The sequence below is a fragment of the Rhipicephalus sanguineus genome, chromosome 8 (genome assembly GCF_013339695.2).
Source record: "Rhipicephalus sanguineus isolate Rsan-2018 chromosome 8, BIME_Rsan_1.4, whole genome shotgun sequence".
In the NCBI taxonomy this organism is placed as follows: Eukaryota; Metazoa; Arthropoda; class Arachnida; order Ixodida; family Ixodidae; genus Rhipicephalus; species Rhipicephalus sanguineus.
In genome coordinates, this window is record NC_051183.1 from 132,901,018 (window position 1) to 132,907,611 (window position 6,594).

Consider the following 6,594-nt stretch of genomic DNA (forward strand, 5'->3'; position numbering starts at 1 on the left):
AAAGACAGTCACAAAGACAGACCAAAATTTCTGCGTTTAAGTTCCCCAAGAAAGACTATCGTCTTCAAAAACATAAAGCTGGCGACAATGACAACGATGATGGCTTGCCGAAACACCTGCTCGTTATCGCGGACTACGTAGGCAAATCCACATTGCTCATGGAGTTTGGTTCGTTGGCTTGGCTCTGTGCTTGGCTTTGTCGGATATGCGCGCACATGGTCGCGTGTGTGGAGCCATTTGTGGAGCATTTGCTTGGTCGCTTGGTACAACGTGAACTGTGTGTTGCGATTGCTTCGTCCGATTTCACTGCCTGCAAAGATGCCGCCTCCAACGAAAAATCGGAAGTTCCCCTAGTGAAAAATTTCGTATGTACGGAAGATACGGATCCGTACATATAGAAATATGGTATTACGGATCCGCATGGTACGGATCCGCATGATACGGATCCGCACGATCCATATATATGGTTTCCGCATCAAAAGCTCCGTATATACGGCATCCATATATATGGAAATATGGTATTATGGATGCCGTATGATACGAATGCCATGCGGAATTGTGGTCATGCGGAAACTGCAAAACGCAGTTTTAATATATTCGGTTTCCGCATCAGATCCCATTAGGATTTCGTACCGTCCATTTGGGGACACTAAAATCTATTTTCTGTAAGGTGAAAACTGACTTGTACAGTAGTTTCTGATATCTCAAATTGAGCAAACAATATTTATTTTACATGTGTACAAGTAAAAACAGTGTAGTCTGAGAAAAGACGCAATCAAGTCCCGGCACGCACAACCACACAAGCATCTTGTTGTCTTCTCCTTACGCCACCAGTTGCAATGACATCCAGCTTGTCTGCCAGGTATCAGCTCACGCTCCGGTCACCGCTCTTCCATGGAGGAACGCCTTCCACACTTCTCCACGTGACACTCAAAAGCATCTGAAATAGGCCAGAAGTCAACGCTACGTGAGCAGAAAGACAAATTATTTGCCAACGGGACAGTTAGGTAGATGTGCTATTTGCAATAGTGCTAAAGCCATGATGCATACAATAGGCTCATCGCATTTTAAACACTGATATCTAAAATAACTGCCCTACAAAGAATGTAAAAGGTGCAGTAGAATTAAGCGACTGTTTATTAAGTGCCACATAATGATCTCACTTTTTGTTTGGGAGAAAAATTAAATCAGACTTCAGAGCATCATTATGCAGGATAAAAGCTTCAAGAGAACAAATATATTAAGGAACAATAAAGTTGCAAAGCGCAACTTTAACAATGGCTGCCATGATTATAACCAAAGAATCAGGCTCAACACAGGCAACGTTTGTTTTTAAGGCCTATGTTCACTCAGCTTTGCATGAACTGCACCGCAAAATGCACAGCACATAACACAAAAATTGCAAAAAAAAGGAAACACCCCTTTTCGTCATCTTTAATGCATTTGCATTTGCCTCTATATACACTGCCTTTTATCCAGGTCAGTGATTCTCAAATGTGAGTCCACAAAGCCATTTCGGGGGCCCGCGAAACTTTTTCTAGCAAAAAGGGAACTTTCTTTTTAGATGCACACTACGCACCGTCACAGCGGCCCCTTCTGAATTTTAGTGTGCTTCACCGCATAACGTGCTTGTATTGCGGCCGAGCTGACTTATGTTTACACTTCTCCATGAGATGGCTGTGAAGCTTTCATTGTAGTTTTCTACGACATATGCACGCGAGGATACCTTTTCTACCCTTCTACACTTCAACAGAAAACATAGCTAGAAACACATTGAATGTGGCTGCAGACGGCACAACTTATTGACAAGGTATTGAGATCGAATTGACATTACACTTTAGTTTGAGCGTTGTTTGCCAGGGGGAAATAAAAGGCATCCATTTCTTGTTTCATATTGTGCTAACTTATACCCCCTCCCCATTTCTCTCACTGCAGGGTGTCCCTCACCACTTCATCGGCCCGCAAGGGGTCCCAAGATATCTCTTGCTTAGAATCACTGATCTAGGTAGTTTGTGTTAAACAATTCAGCTGAATATGCACTGTCCCTGAAAAAGCAATTCAGTTGCTGCGAACAATTAAAGGAGTTAAAAAAGCCAAAGTGCATGGAGGCATCTGTCATTTTTCCCACTGCCATTTTTTTATTGTTCCAAAGCTCAAACTGTCACCTTTCTGTTACTGCCATCCTCACATACAATGGCTGCATAGGAAAGCAAGAAAAAAAAGGCAGGTCTGATAAAATTCACAATGTACGCAGACATTTGATTGGCTCTTACTATGGCAATTTGTGCGCCGACACTCTGGTGGCAACCGATGCAATCAATAGTGCTCACCTGCAACAAAAGCTTTGCTGATCCGCAGTTTCCATAATGGATAAATTTGTGACTGTAAATAGCAACGAACCGACATTCGTCTTGAGAAGTTCAAAGCCAGAGCCGTGTAGCAGTATACTAAGCGAAACCTTTATTTGATCATCTGCAGCAATAGAGAGGAAGCACTTATCTCGAGACTGATGAGCCCGTGCTCCCACTGAACTGAAAAATGTTCAAGGCGTTGTGCAATCCAGTACCACATAGGCACCTTAGCGATAGCAAAGCCATGTGTCCACAATTCATGCACTGAATGAGACAACACAAAGGTTGAATAGATGAGAGCACTGTCGATGTATCTGTGCTCATTTGTACACCTCTCCACGCAGCCACAGTGTCTTTCTGTTGCGAGGTACAGTAGAAACACACCCTTACGCTTCACACTGCTGTGTTTACCCGGCTATTATGCCATTTTCCACCGGCCCCGGCATAGCTGCCACAAGATCCAATGTATTGCGGGAGCGTTCCTGTATGATACGTCGCGAAGTGCGCTCCGAGCCGGCCGAGCGACCACTGAAGAGAGCGACCATATTGACTTTTCACGCTGCTTGGTCTGGCATGACTGTTTAGCCACATGAGTGGCGCAAGCGACATGCATAACGTACTTTAGGTTTCCGCACACAAAAGCATAGCATTCGAGATTCGTAATAGAGATAGCATCTATATATGACGTAATTAGTTTTATACTTGTTTCCTGCTCGCGAAAGAAAGGCCTTCAAGACTGACGTTTGTTCCCGATGTCGCATTGACATGGACTCACCATCATTGTTATTTCTTGAAGGACATTGCGCAGTTCGTGGTCGGATTCCTCATGCTGATTGTGTTGCGTGTGCTTAGTTCTTTGATGCTTACAACTGTTGGTGCCAAAAGAATCCTATATGTTGATTACATATCTGTGGATGATGCCGCTTTCAACTCTGTGGTTCTATCCATCAACGAGATCATGGCTGAGTGTGCGCCAATGAGTACACCAGTGACAAAGCTTAGCAATTGATGAAGCAAGGATTATTTTCTTCAATGCTTGCTTTTGGGTGCATTCTCACGAGGCATTTGAACATCTATTACAAGCCATGGTGGTCTGACACTATGCCAACAGTGTTAAATTATTGCTTGGAGACGGTGACGCATCTGGTGAGAACCTCGCAAAAGTGTCGCCAAAAGTGATCACTTGCAAGGTGTCGGCGGTGGTCGCACTAGATTTATTAAAAGGATATAACACTGCAGGTGCTCGAAGAACTTTTAGCTCTGCTCAGGCATGAGTAAACGCACCAGGCAACGTCGCACGGTTTTTTCAAGCGTGCAAACATTAAAATAAAATTCTGTAACACTATATTTTTTTCGTTTTTCCTGTTTTTAGGCTCTTGCATTCCCTGGCTCTTATGTTTACTTCTTACGGTCCCTTCAAAAACATAATAGCGGGGTTCTACTGTAAGGTGCATCTAATGTCATTGTTAGAGAAACAACGAATAGCACCCCGTTCGAGCACAATGAGAGACTAATTTTCAAACTCAATTGCGCAGAAAAAACAAAGCACAAAGCAAAGCAACGGAAATCTGGCAACCTAACTGCCATCGCAGGATGGGAAGTTGTTCAGAGTGTGCATTACAAGGGAAGAACGATAATAAAATTTGGTTGACAGAATTAGTGCTGCAGTCGTAATGCAAGTAAGTGCAACATCTGGTTAACTCTAACCAGCATAGGAAGACAAATTATATACTAACACTGAATCCCGAGATCCAAGACCACGAAATGCAGTAAGGACTGTCTGTGGAATGAGAAGAAACATTTCAAATGGCTACGATAAAAAAGTATGTTTATTTAAATTTCCTTTTCGCCAGTATCTTCAACTTTTCAATGTAAACATGTGTCCCAGTCTAAGGTGTATAAAATATTTATGTACAGTTCACACCATTTATAACGCAATCGTTTACAGTGCAGGACCGGTTATATTGCAGTTTTTTCTGACTTCAGCATACCCTCCCATAAAGCACCACGTATACACGCATACCGCTTACTGTGCAGCCCCCCCACATGAAACACCGGTTATAAGGCGGCTGCCGCAAAATTCTCAGACACGGAGCGAGTGCGCTTCGGATCAGCCTGGGAGAGAAGAACCATAGCGTTATGGAGGATGAGACAAAGAGTGAATGAACGGGAAACAGTGGAAGAAAAAAAAAGAAAAACAAGGGGGGGCATCATGGTGTGAGGAGGGGGAGTGATTGCCTAGGCAACAGAAAAGCCTTTGCTCCCTTTGCTCTGGCTGCTTGTTGTGTGTGCGCTGCACTCTGAAGGGCACCCGTGTCTGCATGAAGTGCACGTAACTGCTGTTTGGCTTTTCGGTTTTCTGTCAGGCAAATAGTCTCATCGTAGAGCGAGATATTGTGCGTGCGACTTCTATTCCCCAGCAAGTGACAATGTTTTAAGACATGACCAAGCTTTTGCCTTTGCTACTCGCAGGTGGACTTACAATTACAAGCTTGGAAGACTCTTTCAGGATAGATAGTTGGCGCGACTTTCCCTATCGCGGACCGGAATTTCGTTTCACACCTGCTGCCCACTGTTTAGGTCAGGAGTGCGACATCTTCTACGCCCAATAGCCGTGTTGTCTGGGGCAAACTCCCGCACGCTAGGCCTAACGAGCACTAGCTACCTAGTTGTTAGTGTCTGCGGACTATCAAGGTTGCGGTTTGGTGCCGAGTCAATGAAACGTTTTGCAGTTGTTGCATTCAGGAGTGACTTAAATCTTCACCGAAATTAGGGAGTGCATGTGCAACACTAGATTGGTGGTTCACGGTTGGCACTGTTTTTTGGACATCGTGCCCGCAATTTCAATAGCCGCTCGACGTGTAGTTTATGGCCAGTGTGGTACCACAACAAACTCCGCATAAATCAGGAGGTCTGGAAAGTCAGTTGGTGGCTTTCCGCTACGGCACCCTTTGTTTTTGTTTTCTCGTTTCCACGTTCACTATGTCAGCACTGCAGGTCCGCAGACTTTAACCTTTCAACACTGGCAAATTTACGCCCAAGTTGCATGCCTAGATATTCGGAATCATGCGGGTGCCTGTTGGTCATGTTTTTCAGATGTACAGCCTTTCACAAATGTTGTTTTGTTTACAGGGCAGTACCGCTTATAGTGCAGATATTTGCGACTCTGGCAACTTAATATAAGTGGTCCATGCTGTACCTGGTTTATTCAATGAATGTGCTGATATGGTTTTTTTGCAAATAATGTCCATTTACACATCATTTATCTGTAACGAGACCGGTTGACCAGTATGCCACTGCATCTGATTCACTGGATGTGATCAATGGGATATGTAGCATCCATGATGCAACGGATACCCAATTTTTCACCATACGTGCTGACCCAACCAAGGTGCTTATGATAACAATACCAAGCATACATGCAGGGCCTCCCGTGAGTAAAATTTCAGCATTTAATTTATGCTAGGCTCATTTGTGCTCTTACGCCCGGAACAACTCAAGTATAATGCAAAATGTTGGCAGCTGTAGAAGAAAGTAACATAGCGAATTTTTCCTGATGCATCTGAACATTTACCGAGGTGACAAAGCTACAGTAATCTGTGGCGGCAGCCACAACCATTTTGAAACTTCTGAACAGCTGCACCACTTGGGGCCACTAACAGCACTGGTGCAAAAGCCAACACTACCTGGCTAGAGAAATTACCGCACTTGTCACCCCTATTCCTCTAGCCACCCCAGCTGAATCTCACCCACTATTCAGCACGTGTGACAGGACAAAAACGAAACCATGCAGGCACTCACACTGTAGAGCATGAAGTTCCTCTGAGGGTGGTCACCTCCTTTCTCCTTGAAGAAACAGCAGCATAGTGCACTGGTAATGCACTACTGGCGCAGGTTTTCAATGCACCACAGTGACCTTCCTGTTTGTGTCACAGAGAGCTTGGGGTCCTTGGGTCTCTACTGGAGACCACTGCCGTTTCTGGTTTTCTGCTTAAGATCAACCTGCACAAGGTCGTAGATGAGGTCTTTAGAATTGTAAATTATGATAGCCGAATTTCTACAGCAAATGAAAACACTCCCATTTTCCAGAAGGCACATTGAGGCATCCCTTCTTAAAGTTAAGGCCCTGCATTTGCAACCTCTATATTAGTTCTTTTGTTTTGAAGCTGCGCTTGACTTTGAAGGTGTTAGTTCACTATGCACTGTATGTAAAAAAAGCTCATCCAGCACAACCACAACCCTA

General features: G+C 44.2%; 1 long non-coding RNA gene across 1 annotated transcript; it reads right to left on the reverse strand.

The window, feature by feature from the left end:
- Positions 1 to 606: 606 nt before the first annotated feature.
- LOC119402359 (uncharacterized) lies at positions 607 to 6,198 on the reverse strand. The gene is made up of 3 exons (XR_007417066.1): positions 6,153 to 6,198; positions 4,088 to 4,131; positions 607 to 940 (listed from the first exon to the last, which is right to left on the reverse strand). It is a non-coding gene; the product is annotated as an uncharacterized LOC119402359 (long non-coding RNA).
- Between the last annotated feature and the right edge of the window lie 396 nt (positions 6,199 to 6,594).